The sequence below is a fragment of the Mus pahari genome, chromosome 13, assembly GCF_900095145.1.
Source record: "Mus pahari chromosome 13, PAHARI_EIJ_v1.1, whole genome shotgun sequence".
Taxonomy (NCBI): Eukaryota; Metazoa; Chordata; class Mammalia; order Rodentia; family Muridae; genus Mus; species Mus pahari.
The window spans coordinates 32584735-32598830 of NC_034602.1; the positions used below are offsets into that span (position 1 = coordinate 32584735).

Here is a 14096-nt window from a genome sequence, read left to right on the forward strand (position 1 = left end):
TCAACTAATTTTAGAAATAATCTTGAGGATTGGGTGTTTTGGATATGAGAGATGGCACTTTTTAGTTCTTCCAAAAGTGTCTTTGGCAAGCGAGATAAACTCTAGCAAACCAGCTGTGGATAGCACCTTTTCAGCATCCTAAGAAGTCTGGAGTCACCTGTTCTCATGAAGAAATAATGACTGTAACCATGACAATATCAACAACACTGAAACTAGCTGGCATCAGTTCTGTGCTTAGGGCAATGAGCTTACTGCCTTATATAACTTGTAATATTTCATATTCAAAGGTTAGCATCTATGGTATACTCCATGGTGTTCTGGGGAAGAGACCATGGCTGTAAGATACTCTTATTACAGAGAACAAGGAACTGGGTCATCTATCATATCTCCTTGTGGGTGTCGTGCTTTGAACATGAAATGCCTTTTTGAGGTTTTTGTATCTGAGCATATGGACTCCACCCATTTTGAAAGGCTGTAGAACCCTGAGGAAGTGAACTGTCACTGGAGGAAGTTGTTCACTGGGGTCAGAACATGGAGACTTTTAGCACAGCTTCATTTCCTGTCCACTCTCTGATGTTGATTGCAACTGACCAGCTGCCTTCTGCTCCTACAACTGCCCCTTTCTTACTATGATGGACTGTGACCTCTAAACCAAAATGTAAGATTCTTTTCTTGAGTTTCTTCTTGTCATGTGTTTGGTTTCAGCAACAAGAAAGGTTACTAAAACACTGGGCTAAATTTCAGTGGATGAATGTTAGCCATTATCACCAGGTATGGGCGCACCAAAGCATGACTCCTTAAAGTACACATTCCTATTACTATTCAGAAGAAGGCTTGTGAATTAATATCTGTGTTGGTTACCTTAACAAGTGGTGCAGCTCTTTGACTTCTTGTCCAGGTGAGTGAAGAGTCCAATATGCATAGGTGGTGGTCATAGCTGTAGACCTAGTGGCATTCTACTTGTGATTCCTGGCCATGGCAGAAAGCAGGACACTGAGAGTCAAGGTAAAGGAAGGCATTCCCAGCCTCACTTTTACCTTCCCAGACCTGTGGGTTTTACTGGTGTGGGAAGAGGTACCATGCTTGAGTTCTAATTCCAAGCATCTACCACACCTGGAGGAGTATAACCCAGTATGGGAAACATCTCCCTCCAGGGGTGTTTTCCTTAGTGCTTATAGATCTCTCTCACATCCAATAGGGTGCCATGACTTTAGATGATGATGGAGAGTGGATTCTTTCTGTATACATATAATTATCACTCTCTTTGTTGACAAATACTTTTGTAGATGAATCAGTTTTATGAAGACATCTGTATTGATTATGGAGGTATATCTGCTATCATGACTTCACAGATTCTGTGCTTACTGCCCCATGACCTGGGCCACCAATGGCACCAAGGCTGGTTGAGGTTCCCCGTGGGAGTCATAAGCTATGATGGCTACCTTTGTAAACTTGATAAAACCTAGAATAATTTTGGAAAAGACTATAAGGTATTTAGTTTCTAGATCAGGCTGGCCTGTGGACATGTTTATGGGGAATTACCTTAAGTTAAATGATTTGGGAAGACCCTGGCTAGTACAGGTGCTATAATTCCCTTGCCTGGGGAGGAGGAAGAGGGATCCTAAACTGTGTAAGGGTGGAGAAATGGAGCAAGAGAGCAATACAAATGCTTGTTTCTGTTCTTTACTCTTGACTGTGGATATGATCTGACTTAGCTGTTTCAAGGTCCTGCCTTGCCCTCTTCAAAATGTTGAACAGTGACCTATAATCAAAAACTAAATAAACTCCCCTCAGTCGTTGTTTGTTTGTTTTAAAGGTATTTTATCATAGCAACAGAAATTAAACCAGGACAGCAGGATATCATTCAGTACTCCTTCTGGGATGGGTGTTTTCTGGTGAGTATCTGCATGAGATAGCAAAATTGATGCGCTATGCCTCTCCTTTTTAGTGTGCCTATCTTCATGGCTTTCTAGAACTTCTTGTCTCTGAATTTTGCTCTTCTTTCCCAGTCCATTTTTTATTAACTTACTCATTTGTCACTATTCAGCTGGGCTGTTTCTCTGAAGCCAGTCCTATGGTGTGATAGTGGCAAGAGGAAGTTCATGGGAGCCAGTCGGCTAGTGATATCAGAGCTTCACATTTAAAGAGGCAAGGATTGTGCAGATCTCAGGGAACAGCAACACCCTTGACCATTCATAGCCAGCCTGACCTTATGGCTATGACCTTAGAATGCTCCTGCTGCTGCTCCCTTGCGTTCTTGTCATTCTCCAAGGCTCATTCCCCATCACCTATTGTTTCTCTTTTAGTGTGTATCCAACTTTACGACTCTGCATGCTGGAAACATTTTTAGCTTCACCACCAAAACCCTTTCTAAAACACTACACGGTCCAATTTTATTTAGGCATATATAGATCCACCTAGTTAGGGAGAAGAATGGAGAGGTGAACAGTAAAAGGTTGGATAAATGTATGTGCTTCCATAACTAGACCCAAATCAGGACATGATAATAAAGATAATAAAATGAAGCATTAATACTACTGATTTCTATTTGCATATAGTTCCAAAATGCTTAAAGCATTCAGTGAAAAATTTCCAAGTCTTGCTCTTCATGTTTTTAATTACTTGGCATGCTAGCAACTGTTTAACAAGAAAGGCTTCAAAAACTAAGCAGGCATTTCATTGTAGTAGCTCGCCAGTCTCCATGGGGGAAATACTGCCATAACAGTGAGTTTCAAGCTGAATACGAGGGCAGGAGCTCATGAACAGAATCATCTCCTGTGCACTGAATGGGTCAGCTTCAGTACCCTCCCATGCCTTTGACTTTGAATAATATTTTTCAGACTCTGCTTCTATATCATCCACACGAACTTCATTTGGGTTATCTTTAGGACTCATTCCTGGAGGAAATAATTTAATTCTACGTGTGAATTCAAGTTGTACAAAAGGTAAATTAAACATACCACAGTCGTTTTGATCAAAATATTTAGTGAAATGTGTGAATTCATTTTGAACAGAGTCAACTGAAAATACTTCTGAATTGATACATCATCACAAGAACTGTACTATGATCAAATTTCCATTTTTAAACAGAAAAATGAAATATGTTTGCACTTCTGAAATTCTATTGCCAGCTTTCTGGAAGTTTGTAGACACAGTATTTCAACTGACAACATACACCAGTGTGGTGGGCAAGATACCAGAAGGGAGGGCTGCAAATAAGAGATGCTACACTCAGGAAAAGAAGAAACATATAAATTAAATCCTAAGCTTAACTCAGATGATTTCAGAAGATTTGTTTTACATTCTACCAAATGGGTGGAGCCACACAGAGATTACCTAGGATGACTGAAATGTATTTCTTACAGCTTTGGAACACATGCTCTCAGCCTATCTCAAGAACCTGCTGGAGCCTGCTGAGTGGTATCATTCCTGTGTTCCACTGGGGCACAACTTGACTGCTGACAGCTTCTATGTGATTGGGGAGGGGTAGAAAAGAACATTTTGTGGAACCTTCAGTTGAGGGAAGAACAGTTTGAGTAAAAATATATTCTGATCAGGTTAAGCCAACCTCTTTAATTTCCATCCTCCTTACTATCTATCAGTTTAGGAATGGTTACTATAGGTGGCTGGAATGATATAAAGAACACCTGCTGGAAAGAACGTGGCCACTGGTGAATTCCCCGTGCCCAAGTGGAAAACCCCCAAGTCCATGTGCATAAAGTCCGTACTATTGGACTCAGTGAGTTAAATATTAACTAGTTAGAATGTATAAAAGCACTACAGGAAGTTTGGAGCGAGTTGTGTTGGGATTTCTAGAAGAAGTTGAAGGGGGCAGTGAAAAGAGTTTGCCTTTTTCTAAACCACTCCACTTGTACACACATACACACACACACACACACACACACACACACACACACTCACACACACACCCTTCCTTTTAAAGAATTATTACAACTATCATCACCTGTCTACTGAACAAAGGTTAGTAAGATTCCTGGGTACCAGGCAACTGTTCTAGGATTGGGATTCAGTAGAGAGGAGGAGAGGTTAGTTATCCCTTCCCTGAGTTTGTCTCACTGACCAGTAAGAGGGTCTGCAGTGTGTTAGGAAGTATCTGAGTCGGCAGAGTTCAGTATTCTGATGAAGCGTGGTGCTAGGATAGAGATCATTTAGTGATAGGTGACATCCCTGATGTGGTTGGAAACATTCTTCTCTAGGAGTCAGTCATGGTACAAGTTGTCAAAAATAAGACCTGGCTTATAGGTTACTTACAGAAGGATTTCATGCAGAAGAGAGAAACAAAAATAGATTTAAAGGCATTAGAAATATGAATAAATTCTATGTGCAGAGACAGAAAAGGGCAACCCAGTGGGAATGAGTACATGTAAGCACATGTGAGTATATGTGAGCACATGTGAGTGCATGTGACTGCATGTGAGTGCCTGTGAGTACATGTGAGTATGTGAATGCATGTGAGTGCATGTGAGCACATATAAGTGCATGTGAGCACATGTAAGCGCATGTGAGTACATGTGATCACATGTGAGCACATGTGAGTACATGTGAGTGCATGTGGGCACATATGAGCACATGTGAGCACATGTAAGTGCATGTGAATGCATGTGAGCACATGTGAGTGCATGTGAGCACAGGTGAGCGCACGTGAGTACATGTGCGCGCATGTGAGCACAATTGAGTGCCTGTGAGCACATGTGAATACCTGTGTCAAGAGGTGACTTCCTACCAAAGCCAACCAGAAAGAAAATTTAGGAAGCAGCACTTTGTAGGACTTTATAGAACAAGGAGAGAGAGAGAGAGAGAGAGAGAGAGAGAGAGAGAGAGAGAGAGAGAGAGAGAGAGAGAGGATCCATTGTTTTCTCTGTTTCCTTGAAACAAAGAAAGAACCCCTAGGATTGTCCCAGGTGGGTGTTTCAGGAGTTTTCAGGACCCAACTAAGAGTTCCAGTCAATGAAAAGCTGTAAACATTGACAAAGTGAAATTCTTGAAAGGAGGGAAGAAAGGAGAGACACTCAGGGACCTTAACGATAACGATCTGACAGGAGGTTTAAATGACATTGCATGAAGCATTCTGAGACATTCCGAAGGAAATTCAAACAAGCCTAAATAAATTAGGGAGGATTGCTTTATCTGGTTGTAAATATCCATGCTATCAACCATTAAGAGCATTTATTTTCTGAATATGGGTTTTTTGCCTGCCCGAATGTATGTTTACTGTCCGGATCCCCTTGGAGATACGAAGAGGCAGAAGAGGCATGTGATTATCTATAACTGGAGTTACAGATGGTTGTGAGCCACATGTGAGTGCTGTCAACCAAACCCAGGTCCTCTGCAAGAGCAGCAAATGTTTTTTTTAACTGCTAAGCCATTTCACCAGTCCCCTTCTCCATACTTTTAAGAACAGGATGCTTCAAAGGTTGTTCAATGAATTCCATGAAATTCCTGTCAGGATCCAAACTAAATGTTTTATTTCATGCAAATTGACAAGCTGATACAAGCTGGAAAAAAAAAAAACGACGTGGAAGTATAAATAATCTACAAAAACAAAACAGCTTTGAAAAGTCACAAAGTTGGAAGACAAATACTAAATATTCATAGCTCATTTAGTTCCTGTTATGAAGCTAGGATAACAAAAGCCCCATGGAAAGTAGGCAAAGGCTGGCAAGGAGACCATTAGAGCAGAAGAGAACTTTGAGATAAACATGCACATATGTGTGTTTTACAAGGTTACAAAAGCAGGTCTTGAGGAAGGAAAACCTTTAACAAATGTAAAAAATTGGATATGCATATACAAAAATAATCTTTAACTAATTTCTCATAACATACACACAAAATTTGTCACAATTATAAATATCTAATATATAAAATATAAAACCAAATAATTCCAAAAGTTAAGCCAAAACTTTATCTTATCTTTATCTTCTGTAAAAATTTTCATTAAATGGAAAATCTGTTCTTGATTGTTAACAATACCAGCTGTTAACTAGGATAAAAATGTATATCTGACACATGTCTTTCATCTTAAATACAGGGGGAACCCATAAATCTCAAGAATAAGAAGATTAGAAAGTAATTTAAAGCATGATGCAAAGATTTGAACAGATAAATTGTTTTAAGAAGACATTTGGATGACAGCTAAGTGGATGGAAAGATGTTAGACAACATTTGCTCCTGGTACAGACAGATTAAATCACCATGGAATATCAGAGGTATCTGCCAACATATTCCAACCCGATGACGATTCTAAGTGTTGACAAACATATGGAGAACCTGGGACCTCAGATATACTCCGCAAGAGAAAAAGTCATGTAACTATCTTGGATATAATTTGCTAAATTCTGTAAAATATTAAGCTTTTTATTATATGACTAATTTATATCATTTATAGGTATTATCCAAAGGACACATAATGTCTTCACAGAGCCTGGTACATACCTAGAAGTGTTATTTTTAATTACTAAATTCAAAAGATAAAACATTCAACAAAATGTGGTATATCCATACACTGGAATAATACTTTGTAATAAAATTGATCAATTGTTGACATGCTAGGAACCATATATAGTGTAAATCATTTGAAAGTACATATATGGGTGAAAGGAGATAGGATAGAAGGACATACTGTGTGTTTCTATTTGTAAAATTCTAGGAAATACAAACTGATAGACCACAACAGAAGGCAGTATAGAGCCTACCTTGAGATCCGAGCATGTATATTTTAGGGGGTGTATAGCAGGAAGTAATTTCAGAAAAGCCTAAAGAACCATGAGTGGGATGCACCTTCATCATCCTTGCCAGGATAATGGGGTCGTAGGTTCAATGCTTGCTGGAATGTGGATTTAAATTTCAATATACCTAGCTTTATAAGAATCAATAATGCCTTCATAAAGCCATTAACAACAGACAAAAATGGGGTCAAAGAAAAGCAGCAGTTTATGTCAGCCTTAGAAGCCCATGTAAAAATGGGGTTGTGTTTGTAGTAAGGAAAGGCTTCAGAATCTCTTAGGGACGTTTGCAGAATATCATGAATTCGAACTGTCCCAAGTTCAGAGCACATTGCCACCACTTTGCTTAGGTGATCCCATTGTGACTTTCCACTAACAGATATCTGAACTGAAAATATCAGAGAGCCCTGATTCCCCAGAGTCTTGTGAAATAGTGCTTGGATCTGATTTTGGCTGACTTGATGCAAATCCCATTCAAGTTCCACAGCACAGAGCAGCCTGTCCTGGTGCTGTATTCTAGAAGGTGGGATGAGATTAACCACCACATTTAGCTAAAATACAAAATGGAGCACCGTGATGAGCACCCGAAGTATGTCAAAGAGTTGTGAGAGCTCAGTGGAGAAAAGGAAAGAAGCGCTCTGACCAAAAGAGACGAAATGAAAAGTGGGAAAGTTTCTCTAAGCAAGTCATCCATTTTTGGGCCTTCTGGGATGGATAGAACATGAGCAGGTTCAAGTGGAAGGGAAACACATTCCATTTATAAGAAACTAAGTACAAAAAAAAAAAAAAAAAAAAAAAACTTTTAAAAAAAAAAAAAAAAAAAAAAAAAAAAAAAAAAAAAAAAACCTTTCAAAAATAGAAACACAATGATAATGTTCTTGGAAAATGTTACAGGATCAGTTCTTTTGAAAAGAGCCATCTAATTTTGTTACTATCATAGATCACCCAAGACTGGATAAGATATAAAGAGTTTTATTGGCTCTTAATTCTGGAAAATCAAAGGAGTATGGCACCAGTGTCTGATAATGACTTTCTGGCTTCATCTTAGCATGGCATCTAAGGGGACACACCTTGAGGTGATACACAAGAAAGGATAAACAACTAGAGACAGGCCCATGAATCCATGTTAACTCTCAGCTATGGAAACTAGCCCCATGGGAACTATCTGACTCATCCCTGCTAGAGGGCATGAATGCCCAATAGAAGTAGGGCTGCTGTGAGTATGATGGCTTTCCACTAGCCACACCCTGTAAAGATCGTCTATCTCTCTGTAATCTCACACTGAGGACCAAGCTTCTTCGAGCATCAACTGCTGTCAGGTAGAACATGTCCAACATGTCCAAATACAGCAGACACACGTGGAAAATCACAAAGAGCAAAGCTGACTTGAAAGTTTCATTAGGGATTGTGCAATTTTGCAAATTACAAAGGCCAAAAAACATGCATGTTTCCAGAAAGGTCAGCAGACTCAGAATGAATAAGCAATAACGATGTGTCCTTAGTTCTGGGATCTAGAAAACATCAGTCTTTCAAATACCCTACATGTGTAGAGAACTAATCCAGAATTTTTATATCGGTAAAGTAGTGCATTCATGGTGACTTGTTGATGAAAACAGTGTATTCCACATGTCCCCAAAATTGCCTCTGTCCTCCCTCTCAGTGCTGCCAGCCACTTTCAGCCCAGGATCGTGTCTGCACTGAAATTGCTCTGCACGATTTTCTAACAAAGACTTAAAGATAGGAACACTCAGTGGAGGTGATTTTATCACAGCAAACAACACTTTGCAGGAAGCAGATTCCTGTCTGTAACTGTGGGCAGCCGTCAAAAGCACCCCCCTGGATTGCTGCAATGGAGAAGCTCTTAGCATAAGGAGAAAACTTCAACCTGGAAACTGAAGACTGCACATAAGCTTGATTATCTGTCAGGGTCTTGAAGAAAAGAAGTGACCATTCAGTCAGTAAACACACAGGGTTGGGCTCCTCTGCCAGCACTCATATAACTGATGTTGCTCTGCAAATCTGTTCAAGCAGTGAACATCTGTTAAGTACTCATTGTGCGTCACACATGATGCAAAGGTAACTGGAATGAACAGTTGTCATTTTGTCTGTTAAGGATGCCTTGTGTGCCTCCTTTTGATCAAACTCAATAATGTTCTTCCCCAGCCCTACCTTGGGCATCCCTACAGCCACTGGGATGAGAGATTGTCTTCCCCCACTCCTATTCACCTGCCTTCTAAACTCAGTAGCTATTCTAAGTGTGGGCTTGGAACCTGATTCCAGCTACCTAGAATCTTCTGCAGAAGTATTTGATTATGTGCTTGTACATTTGTATTGAGATATGTGCAGTTAAGTGTAGTTATCCATGGGATATAGAAAAAGAGTGTGGGGTTCTCTGAAACTGGTATTCCACTTGATTGTGAGCTACCCAACAAGGTGCTAGCTAGCATCTGAACTTGAATCCTCTGGAGGAGCAGTAAAAGTGGTTAAGTAAAGCTTAACTACTGAGCCATCCATCCAGCCTGAGTGTTCTCTCATTTTTTTTAAGTCATAAAATACCAGGATAAAATCTCAAGACATTACATACAACATTGTGACTAAATAAAAGCTCATTTGAATTGTGACTGAATGAAAGCTCTTGGTGAGGAGTAGAATATGACTCAAGTGATGTCAAGACCTGAGTATGGGAGTCTGGATGCAGCCTCATAGTCAAGCCAAGCATTTCTGTTCTGAGTGGGATGTGCAAAGCAGATTGAAACCTATTGCTGCTGCGATAAATGCAGGACAGATAGTATGCGGTGGTACCCAACTGTATCCGAGCTCTGTGTTGGGGAAGAAGCTCCAAGGATATGTATGGTGGGATTATGCCATTTCAATGCCACAGCTAGTCAGGTAGATGCATATGCAAATGTATAGAGCCAGTCAATGCTATAAATTAATTGCAGTGGTAGACTACATACCTGGTTTTGCAGGAGGTAAAGAATGGGACATAAAATTCTTTCTATATATGGGTTTGCCAGAGCATGTTCCTCAAGAATAGTTTAGTAGTTTCACTTCGAAACAAAAGTAGGAGTGAAGGTCCAGAGGGAAGGGGGTGTAAATATGTGGTTTTAAGGTACTGGGTGGATTATTTGTATGGTTGCTGATGTTGGGAGGGAATACGTGGGCTGGCTAGTGACAGAGTTCTTGAACAGATGTTGTCCCACCAGCAGGAAAATGTCAAGCTGGTCACTCTGAGTTTTTTTGAGCTCTAATGCTTCTTAGGAACTGACTTGAAGGCACAAGAAAATTATGCAAGCCCAGTGAATAACAATCAGCAGCTATGTAGAGGGATGGGGGCTAGAAAGAACACCTCTGTGTCCATCAAGTCTGCAAAATACACTTTTTTTTTTTTTTTTTTTTACTGTCCATGATACCCATTGACCTTGAATAATCTTAAACCACGTCCTTCTTGCTGTGCTATTTCTGTTATCACAGGACAGTGTTCTAGGTGCACATTTCTCCTGTAGAGCCAGGCAGTCACCCCATTTATTCCAGCAATTTCTTCCTACCTAGAAGGAAACTTTTCCACAAGATTTGTGAGACCTCTTGGCTTTGTTGCTGGAGAGTTCTAAGACTGAAGTTGTTGAAGAACTGGAGCTGTTTCCTACTTCTTCCAAATTCCAAACACTCCAGAGCTCACCACCTGTTGATGGTCAGTGAATGTTTACCCAACAGAACTGATAGGATTGCTCTGGTCCCAAGGTGTGACTGCCCAGAGTGAAAACTGCACACCTTCACTCCTCTGAAAGTTGGAGCTACTAGTTTGTCATTAATTATCCAGCAATGGGAGCATTTGGGCTTAATATTTTAAGAAGCAGAATTTTAATGAGAAATGAAGTGTAAATATTTATGCCCCCAAAAACAACACAGCAGCAATTAATAGGAGCTTCTTTCTTGAGTGTCAGGGTTTCTGAGCATCCTGTTACCTAATTATATTCTCCAGCCTGTATCTGAAGGCCTGGGCTATTTTGACTCACCCTCTTGCATGGCCTCGTTTTTCTAAGTACAAAAGTTCAAGAATAAATATAGGACCCAAATCGGTCTTCAAGAACTAACCCAGAATAAGCATGGTAAATCTATATAAGAAATCTGATTATATTCTCTTGTGGAGAAAAGATTCGTTCTTTATGTCAACCTGCTATAAATTTCTATAATTGTCTAAGCAGGTATTCGTCTTCTCCAACATCTGCTAGCACTGGCAGGCCCAAAAATAAACTTCCACATTAGCAACTTGCACTTAAAAAAAAAAAAAAAAACATTTATCCGGAAACATCTGCTGAGCTATTTTCTGTTTTCTCCCTCCCTCCTTCCTTCTCAGGTCCATGGAAGCAGAATGAGGTGAGCATTGCAACTTGGAATTTCAATCTCAAGGAGCAAGACTCAGAAGGAAAACAGCTACTTGGGGAGGGGAAATAAGAGTGAGGAAGATTTCAGGAGACAGACATAGGGTAGATGATGGGTGGCAGCTGTGGTGGTGTGGACAGAGCTCTGGGAGCCCAGGGTGTGATGCTAAATTCAATTCTACTCTCAAATCTTCACAGGAAGATTCAGGCAGGGAGGGATCTTTCCATCTGAGCCAACCTTGTAAATAATTATAGTTCCCATCTTAGAAACATTGCAATCCTTACACAGAACGGCACACATGAATGTGTTCTGCATACAGCAACACTGAATGCAAATGGATCAAATCAAGTGTAAACAGACAAATTAGTGTTACAGTAGAAACAGTCCCCATCACTCTGACACTGGGCATTTTGATACTCAAATTAGATACCTGGATCATCGGCACATCAGCTACTGTGCTTTTAGTCCTCTGACACTGTGACAAGTACCAAAGAAAAACAGCTCGAAGGAGAAAATACTGATTTTGGCTTGGGGGTTCGGAGGCCTCAGTCTATGATCCACTGACCCCATTGTTTATAAACCTCTGGCAGAGAAGAAACCTTGTAGTGGAAAATCCTGGTGGAGGACTGGAGAGAATGGAGGACAGAATGTCATGGGAAAGAGAGAAGAGAAAGGGGGAAAGAGAAGGATAATGATGATGGCAATCAGGAGATGGAAAAGCAGGAGGAGGAGGAGGAGGAGGAGGAGGAGGAGGAGGAAAAGTAGGAGGAGAGGGAAGAGGAGGAGGAAAAGTAGGAAAAAGGAGAGGAAAGAGACACAAGACATACCTCCACAGGTATCCCTGCCACTCTGTGATCCTCTTCCTCACCCTGCCCTATCTTCCATACATTTGACTGATTTCTAGTGGTCCATTCAGCTAAGGCATCCATCAGAGCTCTCATAGTCCAATCAATGTAGTTGTGCCACCATCTTGGGACCAAGCCTTTCACACATATGTTTTTTTTAAAGATGTTTTTACAATAAGTTCGTCTGTGTTTGTGTATGTACCTACCATAGCATCCCCGTGGAGACTAAAGGGTAACTCCAAAGACAAATTTTCTCCTTCTTCTATGTAGATTGGGGGTGGGGGCAAACTCAGGTCATCAGGCTTAGCAGCAAGTGTATTTATCCTTTCAGTCGCCTTGCTAGCCCCACAAATGAACCTTTTAAGAGGTCACTTCACATTAAAATAACAACTCATAAGAAATAGGAAATGAAGGTGAGAGTACTTACATGGATTTGAGCTACTCCATTCAAGGCTAAGTCCATGATTGTTTTTCTTTGAAAACTCCTTGAGAAAAGTTGAAGACTGAGTATCAGCAACCTGCATCACCACTGGATTTAATGCAGTCCGGAGTAAGCAGCAGGGGAAACACACATAGTGCCACTGTGCTTCTGCCCTTGGCCTTTCTAGTGTATGCACACTGATTGGCCTGGGAAGTCCTGAGTATTTGCCTCCTTAAAAGTCTTGGCTGGTTCAATGGAGGTTCCTCTGAAAATGCAGCCAGCTTGAGACCTTCTCAATTTGGGTTTGATGGCTCTCTTCTTTTAGGTTGGTGTGTTGCCTCCACTGGGGGATCTCAGATATAATCTGTCTTTCACGTTCCATACCTATGTGTATTATGTTGTAATAATAGATATATTTTCAAAGCCCAGTGCTGTTTCATGTGTTTTCCTTTTATGATGGGATATGGAGAGAAAGGTTTTGCTCCACAGGGACCCAGGCCAATATAGACAGGATGGAGTCAGGGTGTGTCTTCCAAGGTCATCTGTATTTCCAGGCAGATGGAAAAAACAAATCATGAACAATCATGGTGATGATTTTGAAAGATGAGAATAGGAAATAGCACGTGTCCTTCTGTTGTGAGCAGCAGGTCTCAGGGAGGTGAGGTGTGCTCTCTGGATGGCTCATCATATGAAACTTCTGCACCAAGGCTACATAGACTTTGTTCAGTGAGGCAGGACATTGAGAACTCAGGAGAGTGGCTCCTGGAACATGATTATGTGACTTGAACCCTGATTATCCATCTTCTTCATCAATGGTTTCCTTATCTGTGAAACAGTCCTGATAGTATGTGTTAGAATAAATACAAGGCTTCCTAGGATTTAAAGGCATAACCACATTGGTAATATTCCATGATTTGGTGAAAGCATGCTATTTGTTATTTATTTAGTGGTACCGGGGATCAGACTCAGGGTCTTACCCAGGTACTCCACCATTGATCTACATCCCCAGGCCTCATTCTAGTTTTCCAGTTTCCTTTCGATAGATACAACAGATGAGTGATATCTAGCCTGGTAGAGGAGTTGCCAGCATCCATGTATATGTGTTGGCATTTCCTCTGCTGCTGCTTTTCTAGATATCAGTTGGTATTGCCAATTCATTCAGTCTTTACTTAACCTGAATTGATCACCGTTGTCTGTCATCAAAACTCTATAACTTTCTCCCTAGATGACCTTGTGTTCATTTATGAATGGGTTGGCATGAACTAGGAGTATTCCAAGCCTGCAACTAGTACTAAAATTCCAACAACTCTGCTACCTCCTACCTATTTAATTTTGTAAAAGCAACTGACATCTTGGATACACATATAAAGAGATTATTCTACTTATAACAAATAATTTATACATGCAGGATACTGCACCCTCACAAGCCAGATGGCTGCTGTTATTTTATTCTTTCTTTAGTTTTATGGTAAAGGCTATTTCATGCTCATGTTTACAAAGGTGGGCTATATGCAGATGTTATGGGATTTATTTCATTTTATAATCATATTTTCTAAGATTAATATTATAATTACAACCATCAATTTAACTTTAATTGTCATACATGTGAGATGTTTTGCATTATTACATTTATGTGTGTATGTGTTCATGTGTATGTGTGTGTGCCTGGATGTGTGTGTGTGTGTATGTGTGTGTGTGTGTTGT

The 14096-nt window shown here is 40.3% G+C and overlaps 1 long non-coding RNA gene across 1 annotated transcript; it reads left to right on the forward strand.

Annotated features, from left to right (window-relative positions):
* Positions 1–202: 202 nt before the first annotated feature.
* Positions 203–6373, forward strand: LOC110330273. The gene is made up of 3 exons (XR_002380954.1): positions 203–287; positions 3608–3739; positions 6050–6373. It is a non-coding gene; the product is annotated as an uncharacterized LOC110330273 (long non-coding RNA).
* The last annotated feature ends 7723 nt before the right edge of the window (positions 6374–14096 follow it).